This window comes from Sabethes cyaneus, chromosome 3 (assembly GCF_943734655.1).
Source record: "Sabethes cyaneus chromosome 3, idSabCyanKW18_F2, whole genome shotgun sequence".
NCBI classification, from domain to species: Eukaryota; Metazoa; Arthropoda; class Insecta; order Diptera; family Culicidae; genus Sabethes; species Sabethes cyaneus.
The window spans coordinates 57,324,830-57,340,767 of NC_071355.1; the positions used below are offsets into that span (position 1 = coordinate 57,324,830).

The 15,938-nt window shown below is 39.2% G+C and overlaps 1 non-coding gene across 1 annotated transcript; it reads left to right on the top strand.

Moving 5' to 3' along the window:
• Positions 1-2,810: 2,810 nt before the first annotated feature.
• Trnap-cgg (transfer RNA proline (anticodon CGG)) lies at positions 2,811-2,882 on the top strand. Its single transcript has one exon. It is a non-coding gene; the product is annotated as a tRNA-Pro (tRNA).
• Positions 2,883-15,938: the final 13,056 nt, after the last annotated feature.

Sequence of the window (15,938 nt, forward strand, 5' to 3'; positions counted from 1 at the left end):
ATTACCCTAGAATAAATTCTTGTCACCGAAAACACCCACATGCCAAATTTGGTTCTATTTGCTTAATTAGTTCTCGAATTATGCAGAAATTTGTGTTTCATTTGTATGGGAGCCCCCCCTCTTAGTGGGGGGAGGGGTCTCTAACCATCACTAAAACCTTTCCTGGCCCTAAAAACCTCTACATGCAAATTTTCACGCCGATTGGTTCAGTAGTTTTTGATTCTATAAGGAACACAGGACAGACAGACAGACAGACAGACAGAAATCCTTCTTTATAGGTATAGATTTATAATCTAAAATTTCTTTAATCAATAACATATTTTAGTATTATTAAGCTAGTGAATAACAAATGCAGTAGTATATGAGATATTAAAAGATCCTTTTAAAAAATCAGAGGGGTTGCGTACAAGACACGACCGCATATAGAGGTGACGCAGGACTACGTAAGCCTCTTTGTAGTGATAGTAGCATGTGTTCATGCTTGTAATCATTCGATTCTTCATGTATACATGCTATATGCAACATATATACATGCTACTATTGTTACTATATATATAGTTCTATAATATACATGCTACATGCGTTGTATGTAACATTTCCGGAGTGATTTGCAAAAAGGGCGCAACTTACGAGGTGTAAACAATGAGGAATATCACTGTGATAATTTGCCAGTACATTTTCAAGTCTTAATTTAAATAAAAGTTACAAAAATCATGTTTAAAGACATAAATTGGTGTAGAATAAATCAATCTTATAATTTCACAACAATACTGCATAAAATTTGTGCATTCAAGCTCAAAATCTAAGTTTTATAATTGAACTCCTTGAAATGAGCCTCAAAGCATTTTGACAATGAGATTCGCCCAGCCCTGTTACGCCTTGTTTTGATTTTTTTATTTAGTTTCGCCTGTTTACAATGCGCCTGTGTTTTTAAAACAACGCAGTTTCGCTCTTTACTATCGCCTGTTTACAAAAAGATTTGCAAATAAGCCTGTCACTTCTGTAAATGTAAATCGTCTTTTGTTTTGATTAAACACTTCTATCGCCCATCACTAAAAATTTGTTTTAAAAAAATTCTAACGATTTAAACAGAAGGAAGGATGCTTGCCAAGGATATTATCAGTCTTTTTAAGGCTGATGGTGTAATAAAACGATATGTTTACAATTTGCCAGTTGAGCCCTAATCGCGAATCACTCCGGATTTATCAAAGTAGTAACATTGCATACGTTCAACTCTCAAAAGATTGTGCATTTGAAAACAATTTAACAAAATCAAGAACACAAACTATTGCTTTCCTGCTACCTTACTGAAATTAAAGATTGTTTTTATTATCCATGGTTTCCCACGTTGAAAGAATTTTACCATTTCAATCCTATTTTATCAACAGCACATCTTTTCACTACACTTCTAATGAAACGGCAAGCATGCGTATTCATACAAAGTCATATTGTAACCGAACACTACAGCTGTAGCACATTTTTCCAACACAGATTTCAAAATCGCCTAGGTTTAATCGTCTCGTAGTAAAGAATTTGCGATCTGTTGGGACAGCCAACTTGTCATTTTTTCTGGCGCACTTCCCTAACACAGACATCAAATTGGACTAGGTTTAATCGCGTTCGTAAGAAATCTGTTGGCACGAGGGGGCTTTGTCACTTTCTCTGGCGTACTTCCGAAGCAAGGACATCAAAATGGTCTAGGTTGAACCGCGGTGTAAAGAAATCTTGTTGAAATGAGGAAACTTTGTCACTTGTTTTGGCTTACTTCCCAAGCACAGCTATCAAACTGGTATAGGTTTAGATCATCGTAAAGAATCTTCCAACCAATCACGAAGCGAGAATTCTGGTAAAACATAGGTTCATTATTTTCCAATCACCAGATTTTCCAGATTTTCCAATCGATTGGTGTAACAATATTGAAAATCGATCAGAAAACCGCTGAGCTATTAGCGCTCAAAACTTTCATTTTTCGTGACGCTCGCATTTTTCGATTTTTTGGAATGACACCCTATCTCAAAACTTGCCGTAAGACGTAGTCCTACGTCAAAATATTTATAATCTAAAATTTCAAATCAGTTTTTATTTTGATCGGCTGAGGCGGAACTGTCAAATGAATCAAAATTGAGTCAAAGTGATCGAACCATCCCTGGCCATCATTTTGCAGTCAATGATTTTAATCAATAATTTTAATTATTACCCTAATTCGAAAGACGTACAACGAATATGAAACGCATGTCGAAAACTCACTGTTGCATTTAGCAGTTCTTATCGTTTCGTCGCAGAGCCCAATTTCGGAAGCAGTTTTTGGGCCCAAAAACTGGTTCTGTTTATAAAAATGCATTGTATATAACATATTATATTTTTATGAACAGAATTTTGTTGCAAACAAAAAAAACTGCTTTTGAAATTGGCATCGTCCGAACGTAATGCTGAAGCATACGGTAAAAAGCAACTTTTACCTTGTTATAACTTTTGCCCCTCCTCACTCTCGGTACAGATATCGATTGCTTTGAGGAGTATAGCTTAAAGTTCTTCCACAAGATAAGAGAAGTACAGCAAGTGACCACAGCAGTGGTTGTTTCCCCCCGATAGTGTACTTCGAAAACATGCTTCGTAATTTAATCCGCCTATCGAACTCCGCGAAGTTGTTTGCCCATACTTACCTATCTGCTTGTATAGACGGCCTATTTTCGTTTCGCGGTTTCAATTTTTGACCATCGTCAGTCAATCTGAGCGCGCCACTCAATGACTCAGTGAGACTAGGCACGTATATGGAAAGACCTGCGTGACTCGAACGGCGACACACAAGTGGCTCGTTGGTCTAGGGGTATGATTCTCGCTTCGGGTGCGAGAGGTCCCGGGTTCAATTCCCGGACGAGCCCGCGTTGTGAAAGTTTTTTTTTTTTTTGCTTCAGCTTCGCGCATGTTGATTTCATCAGTGATTTCTGTTAAAAGTATTATATTCGTAATTTATTTTATTGCTGTTCGTAATGGTGTATTTAGAATATATTCCGCCTGCGTGATTACTTTCTTGGGTACGGGAGGGATCAAAAATGTCGTAACATTTATTAGCGTGATAATAATTCGCGTTTTTTCTGTGGTTTACGTTCATACCCCTTGTACGTGTGCATGTATCCGTACAGTATGAACGTTTTCAAGCAGTAAAATGTGGGGTTACGAAAGGAAAAAAACTTAAGATATTAAGATGCAAACCAATAAAAACCAACAATTTAGGTAAGAGGGAAGATTCGCTGGAGGTTTTGCTGTTATTAAAATTCATCTGCCCAATTGAGGCGTTGTTCTGGTGGTGCCGACGGGATCGACGAAAATTCGCAGCGAAGGCAACTCGCTCGCCTAGCTTGGAATGGGCAATGGACAGACATGTGCGAGTTGGGTTCTCTTTTTTCGAAAGCCGGCACAGGCAGCAGAGGAAATTAAATGGGATATGAAATTTCTCAATAAAAAAATAATAACGCCTTGGTAATATAACATTTACGAGGCACGCCATCCGGTGCAGTCATATTACATGCAATTGCTGCCAAATGTGATGTCATGCCGGGCTGACCTAGATTCCCAACGAACGGCGCTTGTGATCTCGGCAGCTCCGGTAATCAATAACGTACTTAGTTGAAATATCAAATAATATACATATTCGCTGTTCGTTTGCCCTCATAAATAAAATACTACCACGAACTTGAAACCGGAAACGGTTCCAGCACCCGTCCTTGTGTTTCACTCCGAATATCCGATCATCAGGTATAATAAAAATAAATTGAAAATTGATAGACTCCTTCGACTCCGCCCCACATGATAGCACTAGGCAGTAAATACCGCAGAATCTTGGACCGTTTGCCAAAAATCCATTAATCACATGTCTATCTAAATTCACTGATAAAAAAAAACAACCTCCATTCGCGGAGCCCTAATTTTACTGCTTTCCGTTCAGTTTTCGCTTCGTGCAACCGTGTAATATCTGTCCGACCAACCCACCGATTTTACACACACTCAAACCGGAATCGTGGGATCGTCACCGTCATGCCTTGCGCGAAAGTGAGTTCCTGGTCGCGCTCCTAAGCTTCTCCGCTCCTGGTACGTTCGGGTGGCAGAGTTGTCGTGCCGGTTTCGTGCCGTGCCGTATCTGCGAGTCTGTCAATCTCGTCGTCGTACGAGACCGTGATGGAAGGGAAGCGGTGTGCGATGTGGACCGTGTATTAAAGGAAATCCGGGTTTGTATTGAAAACAGTGAAGTAACTCAAGCACCGAAGTGCAGGACTGTGTTAACAGGCTAGCGATAGGTCAATTCGTTACTGAACCGAGCGGGAAGAATGTCCGCAGGGAATTGTTAAATTATTAATTGTTTGCTGAAATTGGAAACCTTTTTCGAAACCCTGCCTGAATCCAGGATGTACAGGCAAGCTAAATAATGTTTGCAAATATCATTGCTTCAAAATATTTTTAAAACTTTTGCATTACCCTGAAAGTTGTCATATAAAATAGCAATTAATTAAAAAACTAAAGTCGCAACTTTTGTTCATGTATATGTTGTTCATAGCATTTTTATTTAAAACTTTTTATGATAAGTGATTCAGTTAGAAACAATTATTTAGAATGTTCAATAGACTATGATAATCAATAAAGTCTAAAATAATCTGCGTAACAGTGTGATATTGTCTATTTCGAAAGATCGCTTTCATGATAGGGTTACAGGCCCTCTTCGTCATACGTAAACACGATCCATACTTTATTGCGAGTTTCTATAAGAATTAATCCGCAAGCACTCAAGTTTTTTACACCAGATAAATCTGACACATCTTGTCTGCACATGTATACCCATGTAGTCCGTAAAAATATTTCGGAACTTACATTTCTCAGTGGACGAATTTTTCATGCAACAGCAGGAGTTCGTTATATGAAAACTCACCTCGTCATAAGCAATATTTCTGTCGTTTATCATGGACAGACAGCAATTATTTACAAAAATCTATGCATGTATTCTTTGAGTCGTGTACAAGAGCTACCCAACTACTATAAAAAAAGTGGAAATAGTTTAAATCACAGCTCAACATTTCAACTTCAAGTAGTTACTCTTCGTCATACTCAAACTTCTCATCGTCATACTCTAAACTGGTAGAAAAACCAAGAGAACTTCTATTTTTTGAACAAATTGTGAAAAATAATAATTTTCATAATTTTGACGTTTCGTGTGGCCGATCACCACAGAGTGTTTCGAAAGTATTCAAATACGTTAACAAAGTACCTTCTTTGGTAGAGTAATTGCAAAAACTACAAGATATGCAGCCCTAAGGGTTGTACGAAAGGGTGACGCAGGACTATATCTGCTCATTAGATCAAAGACTAATGTAAACCGAATTTCTGGCATATGTATGTTTATAAGAATCTATCAGTGCCATTGTTTAAGTGAATATTTAAATGAGAAGAGTGAAATATTCAGATTCAATTCTTCATTGAATGCAACGGTGGCTTTGAACATACGTGGACGGGGGTTTATTTCTTTTCAAATCACTTCTGTGGATCATAAAGGTTGAAATAGTAATGAATGACCAGCCCACAGATTATTGAATTAAATATGATTATGCGTAGCTTGACATGTTTCAATAATCTTGCTTTAACTCGCTTGTGGCCTTTAAAAGAGCCATTGGCTACAAATAACATTAAAGCCAAAGCACGTTCATTGCAAATACGACGTACCATTCGAATGACCTCTTTTGACACGAATGGCAACAGGCACGTTAGTTAGCGGCGTCGATTCACTTCTTTTGCTCCGAGTAGGTTTTACTAGTTTACTTTCACAGCTTACCGCTTGCTATATAGCAGAAAATATGGCACATACGCAAAAATTTCTGTTTCATTTGATGAGAGTCCTTATCTTCCTACCACAGAGGTGAGGGGTCTCAAACCTTCATAAAATAAATTCATGCTTCCAAAAACTCCCACATGCCAAATTCGGTTCCATTTGCTTAATTAGTTTTCGAGTTATGAGGAAATTTGTATTTCATTTGTATAGGAGTCCCCCCCCTCAAATTTGGTTCCATTTGCTTGATTAGTTCTAGAGTTTTGAGGATATTTGTGTTTCATTTGTATAGGAGCCCCCCTCTTACGCCCCCATTAAAATTGCTCGTTTACCACCTATAAAATTGCTGGTCATTTTATCTATCCAACGACATATAAATTGTTCAGTTTCGTTCAGTAGTTTAGCAGGTATTAGCATTTGAAATCTTTCATTCAAACGTTACACTTCTATTTTCGTTTTCACAAAGTGCTACCCAGTCCCAGTATAGTAAACAAAGACGTAGTCCTACGTCAAAAAATTAAGGATGTCTATTCGAAATCGATGTGGTCCGTCTTACCCCGTCTTACCCTAGACCTTAGAGGGGTTAAACAGAAAAAATTAATAGCTATCCAAATTAATAGATATCATTTACAACATTGATTCGCATTCATCAATTTCCACGAAATTGTTGATAGCAACATACATTGTGATTGATTGACTTGAAATATATTTGTCTTACAATTAACACGTGGATAGCCAGTTAAAATATCGATTAACTAACGGTTTTTGCATCTTACTAGTTCCTTTTGACACTCTACTTTACAGCTTTTTGCATACTTGACAGAAATACAATTGAAACTATGCAAAGAATTGCAAACAACTAACTGACGCAAATGAAACGCTCACTTTGGGAATTACTGCATCACGTCATATCCCTTAAGTTCTATTGCCGTGCAAGACAACAGTTTCAAACAAATTCTTGTAGTTTATGGATACAATCTGGCAAAAGAAAAGGATGATCGCGCACTTTTCTATGACGTTTCACTTACAAGACATCAAATTGTACTATGTTTAAAGTTTAAACGAAACGATCTGTATAAGAAAACGGGTGGTATTGCACTCTGGCGTACTTCCCAAGAACAGATATCAAATCATTATAGGTTCTAACGTCGTAGAAAATTTTCGCCCTGTCGTAGATATGCGGGGCAGCGGGGGTTTTGTTACTAGGAAACCATCATATGTTGAGCTGTCGTCCCTGCCTGTAAAGCAAGGTTATCACCAAAAAAAGCTTGAGGATACCGTTAGACGTAGTCCTCCGTCAAAAATGTAAAAGTCGCATGTTTTCATCAAAACTTTGTAAAAATAAAATTTTGTCGCTATGGGAGCCAGATAATCGGTTTCTTTGCTTTGTTATGAGTTGACCGGCCTTCGAAAACAACCTCTTTGTGGGCATGGACGACGCGGTTTTGGATATACTAAACAGCAATCATGAAAGGTACGTTAGGGTACTGATCTCGCAACCATTCCCAAATCTTCTATGGGTCGCAGTTTCTTGATGCTACCGGGCAGTTAAGAAATTGCCGAAGCCCGACCGGCCAGACCGCCTGAATATTTCCACACACTAGGGTGATTAAATCGCCTCCCAGTTGGCTTCGAGGTATGACGCTGGCCTAATAAGCCAATCGTCGTATGTTCGAATCTCGGCTGGAAGAGGCTGTTAGAGTCAATAGGATCGTAGCAACTGGCCCTGCAATTGTCCTGCACTCTAACAGCTGGCTGCGAAGTCTGACGTATAAAAACAGAAGGTCAAGTTTCGAGTAACGGAATGTAGCACCTAGGCTTTGCTTTGCTAGGGTGATTCAAAGTTTTAAATACGTACCAAAAATAGACATCGTATTTTATAAAAGTTATAGAACATACTAAAATAAAAATTAAAATGTCGAATATAGTAACTAACTATCTCTCATGGTTGTCGAAATATAATGATTTGTTTGTAAAAAGTACTCAAAAATCTACTTGTGTCAATAATAAATAACTTTTGAGGATACAATCAGATACAGACAACTGATACTTGCTTTTACCAATTTTTAACGTAGAACTACGTTTTTGTTTTCTATATTGAGGTGCACTTTAGAAGTTCGAGAAATGATCATGTAAAGCTTGATTCAGATAGTATTGGAACAAAAACAATTGCAGATATTTCAGTTATTTATTATTGAATTCAAGATCTATTCTTACACAAATATAGCATTTTCTTCATACTTTTAAGAAAATGTACGGATAAAATTATTCGTCACGGTTTCGAAGGAATTCTCACACTTTTCCTGTAATATGGCTCGTTAGGCGGCGCACACTTTCTTCGTCCAGTATTTTGGCTATCTTATTCCACCAGGTCTTCATCTGATTGATATCTTAGACAACTTTTCCCTTTGTCTTGAGTCTCCTCTTCATGATAGCCCAGCATTTCTCAATAGGACGGAACTGGGGACAATTGGGTGGGTTAAGGTCTTTCGGAACAAACTGGACCCCTTTCTCTGCATACCATTCTTGAACGACTTTGCTCTAATAACAACTTGCCAAATCTAGCCAAAACATCACGGGTTGGTGGTGGGATCGAATAAACGGCAAAATTCGTTTTTGGAGGCACTCCTTTTGGTACAGTTCCGACGTTTTTGTCTTATTTGTAACGAAAACTTTCGTTTTTCTGCCACAGCTGCAAATGCCCTGCCAAATCATAAATTTTCGAGCAAATTTGTCGGCAAAACAAATTTCAATTTGCTTGGAACATCCCCCGAGTCGTTGCGAAGTAAAATTTTTGACCTGGCATTTGCCCGAAGTCACCCGTCGAACTTGGTTAGCACCCGATCGTATAGCTTTCGAGCACGGATTTTAGCCACACTATTCTGTTTTATGGTTCGGTTTGGCTGTTTGCTAGCTCGATACGACTTGATTCCTTCCCGGAGTCGAATTCCTCTCACGGTACTATGGGCAGCGCCGAATTTTCTGGTCAAATCACGGTCCGACAGATTAGAATTCCTGGTCTTGATGGTCTTCAAAACCTTACCACGCAGTTTCCGGTCGACAATTCCACTCCGACGATTAGCTTAAGGCTTCCGAATCGTCGTCAATGTCTCCTTATACTATTTGATAACGCGCCATACAGTATTTCTGGGCAATTTCAGCTGTTTAGCTAGCCTAGATGCAGACCACAATGGATTTTCCAAATAACTGTGCACAATTTTTTCCCTTCTTTCGGCTTCCATGTTGCTGGTTTACAAAATACAGTCGTTTTGCGGAATGTCAAAAATACATAGGTGAAGCTAACCAAATTTCCGGCACGTAGGCGCCAAGAACTTTCAAATCCGTCCACCAAGAACGCCACAATATGAGCAAACGCTTGTTCTAAATAAAGCAAGCTTTAACGAAAAGTGGTTATGATTTCCGCACTTATAACTCAGCTATTTTTCGATAGATTTTAGAGATATTTGCATCAATCGATCAGGAATTCTAGGATGAATCAGCCAATCACATGGAAGCACTCTTTTGCTTCCCAGGCCCGGTACGACAATCCTATACACCTGCAGTTTCGTTTACTTTGTTTCTAAAACAAAGTGACCGAATCCTTGCTTTCTAATCTAACAGGACAGGAATTATTCATTACCAGTAAACCTGCACCAAATTGAAGTCCTAAAGGTAAACAATTTTGTAAAAATTTTAAACTACGCTCCCTCTTTGATCGACGTTATTATTGAACCTAGACGAATACGATTACCTAAAAGTAGATAAGTTTGTAAGAGTGTAAATCTAGACAAAGTTGATGTCCTGAAAGTAAACCGTTGAAGAAAACAACTCATCTACCTCTCCTCTTGAACCGATTCTATCGATATAGGGTACGCATTAAGCGGTAGCCTGAACAATATTCAGGAATTACGTTGAAACTATATTTATTCGAGACAAGTTTTTTATACCAGTTGATAGAATATTATTTACTGAATATCGGCGTGTATTTTGGTTTTAATAAAACGCTACTGAATTTGAGTTATAGTCGCGAGAAATGATGAAGTCGCTGCTGCTAAATTGAGCCCATTTTCTATAGTGGTGTCTGCGTTTTGACGTAGGACTACGTCTTACGGCAAGTTTTGAGATAGGGTGTCATTCCAAAAAATCGAAAAATGCGAGCGTCACGAAAAATGAAAGGTTTTGAGCGCTAATAACTCAGCGGTTTTCTGATCAATTTTCAATATTCTTACACCAATCGATTGGAAAATCTTCTAAGATTTGACCCAAATGAAAAAAAGTATGAATTCTTTATGTTGAACTATTAAAAAATTTAAAATAATGGACCTATGTTTTACCAGAATTCTCGCTTCGTGATTGGTTCTAAGATTTTTTACGATGATCTAAACCTATACCAATTTGATAGCTGTGCTAGGGAAGTAAGCCAAAATAAATGACAAAGTTTCGTCATTTCAACAACATTTCTCAACACCGCGGTTAAACCTAGACCATTTTGATGTCCTTGCTTGGGAAGTACGCCAGAAAAAGTGTTGCCGACAGATTTCTTACGAACGCGATTAAACCTAGTCCAATTTGATGTCTGTGTTGGGGAGGTATGCCAGAAAAAATGACACAAGTTTGTTGTCCGAACAGATCGTAAATTCTTTACTGCGAGACGATTATACCTCGGCGAATTTGATATCTGTGTTGGAAAAATGTGCTACAGCTGTAGTGTTCGGTTATAATACGACTTTGTATGAATACGCATGCTTGCCGTTTCATTAGAAGTGTAGTGAAAAGATGTGCTGTTGATAAAATAGGATTGAGTTGGTAAAATCCACCCCGGAGGCAACTACCGTGTACCCCCGTTGGTATGACCTTCTTTAATCTGAACATTTTTAATCTGTACGCCGGTGGTATGAATGCGTTCACATTAAAAACCGATCAAGCGTCATACACAATTGACGTTAAAGTTGACCGGGTAAATTGAAAAATAGCAAAAAAACTTAATGCGTTTCCTCTTGCTCAAGAGCTTTGGTAATATAGCTCATATGGAACTTACCTCTCGCCAGTACTCAAAATAGACCATTTTAGTCGAAACTGCCGAGCCAATTACCTCTTCTACAAACCGGACGATTAGAATTCGCGCATATTTGAAATGTTTTCAAAACGTTTGTTTTCGTCAAATCAGAACAACAAGTTCATACGGTGCACGTCTTGCGTGTAGGTGAAAATGAATAGAGTTACCAAATATTCAGATTAAAAATGAACTCGTCCAATCTGAACGAGGTGTTTTTCATATTAGCGGGGGTTGAGTGTATGACGTTTGCGAACAAAATAAGTGAAGCCAACATGGGCTGGATCACTGGCTCACTTGTATGCAAGTATGCATGCAAAAGAACGAATCACACGGTATTTCTGCAGTACCAGCAGTAATCTTTGCAAGGTTATCATCTGAATCAGTGACATTTTTTCTTAATTGAATGTAAATTATAATTATCAATGAGCTGTTATTTAGTCTCTTAAAAAAGTTTTCAATTCCATATCACATAATCGATATATACGTGGTTAAGTTTCGTTGGCTTGATCACTTCAGTCGCGTCACTTCCACTGTTGTGTGAATGCTGCTTATTGCAAAACGCATGTAGCTCCACCTCAAAATGTGGCGGTTTCAGGAAACACGGTAGATGCCCGGGGGTTGGTAAAATCCCTTCAACATGGAAAACCATGGGAAATAAAAACAATCTTTAATTTCAGTAAGCTAGCAGGAAAGTAATAGTTTGTGTTCTTGATTTTGCTAAGTTGTTTTCAAATGCACAATCTTTCGAGAATTGAACGTATGCAATGTTACTACTTTGATAAATGTTACATACAACGCATGTAGCATGTGTATATATTGCATATAGCATGTACACATGAAGAATCGAATGATTACAAGCATGAATGCATGCTACTATCACTACAAAGAGACTTACGTAGTCCTGCGTCACCTATATATGCGGTCGTGTCTTGTACATAAACCCTCTGATTTTTTTAAGTCCGACAGGCCGAAGTAGCCTGCACAGGGATTAGATGATTTGCAAAACCAGATCAGAAGAGACCGATTGATAACATTTCGGTATTGCCTACATTCTGGGCTCATTGAAGATAATTAGTTTTGCAGTGACAACAGCTTGCTGCTATGTCAACACGATAGAAGCTGTACAGACGTTTCAGGCCTCACATATCGGTAGTAGTGTAAATAACGCACCATATGCTAGAATTAAAAACAAAATGCTGCTAATGGCTAGTGAATGAAAATTGATTTATATTTTCATATCAAAAGGGGAACTTTCGTGTTCTTCCGTGATAAAAAGAAGTTGAATTGTTTTGTGACAGCATATTCACAGCTGTTTAGTTTCTAGAATAAGTAAACGTGATCATAATTGTGTGTTTTCCAAACCATCATCAAGAGCGGATACGCGATAGCTGCTGTTTTTTTCAGCCTGATTACGTGCCAGTGAAAAACAGTGGTTTTGATGTTTATTGAATTAAATTTAGCAAATTACTTACATTTTTATGAAAATAGTTATAACACATTAAAGCCTATGAGTGCTACATTCGTTTCAGTATTGTTATATAGCGGCAAAGTTTTTATTTGGGAAAGTGAAGCCAAAAAGGTAATGTATGCCGAAATTAGTAGCGTGCTGGGAATACCCTCCCGTACCCTACTATAAAAATATATTTTCTAAACTGAAGTCTTGTATAAAAAGGAGGCAGATGGAATATTCTAAGGCTTGTTCGCGACAAAATTTGGACACCCCTAAACACACTCAGCTTCGGAAATACATTAACAATGACGGAAATATTTTGCAGAGTGGTAGACGTATGTCTGCTCTTTCTGAAAATATAACTCTTGTTTATATTACAAGCGCTCAGCGTAAAATGGCGTCGAAAGAAAAGCAGGTGCGAAAAGCAATTGTGTGCGGTAGCAATGCAAATCCAGATCTCTCGTTAAGAAAACTTGCCGAAAAGCTTGGATTTCCTCCAAGCACTGTTCACAGTGTTTTAAAATCGTTCGAGACTCGCTTGACAACAGCTAGGAAGAAGGAAAGTGGAACTAAAACGGATCTGAGGAACCACCACAAGGATGCGAAGGTAAAACAAATATTACAGAGGAGACCAGATCATTCTGTATGTACCATTGCTCGTAAAATAAAAATGTCCCCAACATGCGTGCACACTTATAAGCAACGACAAGGCATGAAGTCTTTCAAGGTGAGGACTGTGCCAAACCGTAATGATAAGCAAAATACGACGGCCAAAACACGCGCTCGTAAGCTTTATAGCGATGCTAAGAGATGCGTTATATATTATATTTTGATTCTGAAGTTTGCAGTGTTTTCCCGACTCATATCTGCGAGTTTATTACAATAGATCGCTAAAAATATACAGTCACAGTGGGATTTCGAATTTGGCATGGTTCGATTTTGGCAACAAAAGCATCGTTTTTGGCAACACAAAATATTTCACTTCCAAAAATATGCTTAAAAATCAGTCAGTTACCGCGTACATCCTTTAAATGTCGAAAAAATGATGCCCTTAGTGTGTTCATGAAAACAAGTTTGCGGTTATACAATGTTTCGAACAAAAATATTTTTATTGCCGTAGGACTACGTCTTACCGCAGGTTACCAAAAACTTATTTGCACCGGACGGATTGCTCTTGGCGGATTTTGTAAACATAAAAAGTCTGCATTCGTTGATTAATAAAACATTTAGTGAGTTTCTAACGCACTTATATTCAATTTTTTCATATCGAAAAAGGGTCTCAATTTTGACACAGTTTCGATTTTGGCAACATGGGCGACATGCATTTGTTGCCAAATTCAAAATCCTACTGTGATGGTGGACAGTGTCAGCATGCAGTCTGTCGATTGTCACACTTCATGCCGGTGGAATTCTGTCGAGTTTGAAATTTCATGCAGGTGAAAATCGACTGACGGAATGTTGGCACTGTCCGAAATTTCCTGCTCATAGCTGCCGCTGCTCGCAAAACAGTTCCATTTTCTGTGGAGTTTCCTATATAAATTGGACTGTTATGCGAGTAGCGACAATATACATAAAGTTGCAATCAGGCACTGCATAAATTTCACAGCGGGTTATCAAATTTGGAGATAGACTTATTATGTAATTCTGTGTTATCATTCTCCATCCTCATATGAGGGCTTTCCGAATTGTGGTTTGGTTTTATTATTTTGTTTAAATTTGAGTTGTTCAGGCATTTAGAATTACAGTAACAAATGTAATTTACTATTAAGTATTAAGCATGATTCAAATTAGTACATGAACAGTTAGAAACAAAAGGGTTCACAGAAAATATTCAACTAAATTGTTAATAAATTTACGATGGAACCCGTCTATATATATAGTTTAGAATTTCAACAGAGTTTGTGCTACATCCATCATAGAAAGTGAATTCATTGAAACTGATTGCGCACTACATAACAACTGTTTTAATTAAAATGTAATAAATCGGAGGTCTACATAAAGATAGCCATCAGAAGAAAATAGTGTAGCGTAGTTTCCAATCTGGTGTCGAAGCAAAATTAAAGCAATTTAGACATCGATTAAAACGTTGAATTTTTCAACCTATTTCGAGTCGGTACGGCTATTGGAAGAGGAAAACGAAGGAATAAAACAAATAGCAGAGCAAAAGCCGTCGGTATTTTCATTCACCTTACCTCGGTTGGGCGGTCGGTCGGTCGGTCGTCGGTTTGCCGGCGCTTCAGTTTCCCATTGAATACTTTGTAGTCGGTTGGGTCGTACATGTTCGACACCATGCGCGCTTGGACACACCGTCATCCGTCAGTCACACCATACTCCACGTGGAGTTTCTCGGGGGGTCATTCGTCAAAACACTCACCGTCGGTGGTGACGACGGCGGCGACGACGGCGGTGGCGGCGTCTCTTGCCAGTCAGTCCCACAGACATACAGCATAGCACTGCCAGAACCGTGCGTCTACTCCCGATCCCGAGCCCGACTCGACTCACTTTTGCTTGCCACCGACTGGCGGCGGCACTACCTCGCTCTATTTCCGACTACGATTCGCAAAGCTGTATCTTTTCGTTCTTATCTAGTTCCCTCATCGAATTTTCATGTTGCCGGCCTATGCCAAAGCCTTGGCAGGGGGGATCCAATTCGTTTCACTCGTCCGGGCCGGCTAGAGAGTGAATTTCGTTCGCAATCGCAGTGGGCCGAAGTGGAAAGGTTCTGCGAGGGCAAGCGGGTCCATCATATATGATTTTTACGCCATTCAATCAACCCGAGATGACGGAATGAGAGTGCTTCGTGAAACCTGAATCTCTTTCGCCGTTGAGAAGATGATGGTGATGAGAACTGTGCTGTATATACTTATACACATATACCGATACACTCACTGGATGGCGAAATCAATTTAGCCGCCTTGCCTGTATCTCGTCGTGCGGTGAAGATCCCGTCGAAATGCTCCACAACACACAACAAACCGCAATTTCACCAAAGCGAAATCGTTTACCGGCTTTCACTTGTCAAATTTACTACACACAATAAACTGACAGATGATAGAGACTACGACAAGCCGCTGCTGTCAAGAATAAAGCCAAGAACCTGCATGCATGTACTGAAGGTACATCTATTCTTCAGCTTCAACTTCACCAGCTAAAATTTTATGCAACTTTCATGCTTCAGTACTTGCCTTTATTGTGCGCCGTGCCGTCTTGGAACCCCCCCAAGCTTCCCACCGAGCCAGATCGATGTAATCGAAAATCGATTGTTCTTCCGCTTCCTGCGGCGAATAGACACGAAAACGGCAGTTTTCTCAACCCATTTTCTTGCCTTGTGTTGTTCGGCAAACATCACGTTGCTCCCCAGTGGATGTCATCGTTTTTATCGGGCGCGATGTTATTTTGTTTTTATGCAATCAAACAGGAGCCAGGATGCGAACGGAGGAACGGAACACGGGGCGCGCAACAAAGTGCGGAATGCAAGCCAGAGCCAGAGCCAGAGGTTACAAAAATATAAACAAAAGCGGATCACTCTCTTACTGCCGGCCGGAGCCGGTCGAGATCGATCGGATGATGATGCCGCAGCCGCTGCCGACCGCGCGCGTACTGACTGGCGAAGGAGCTAC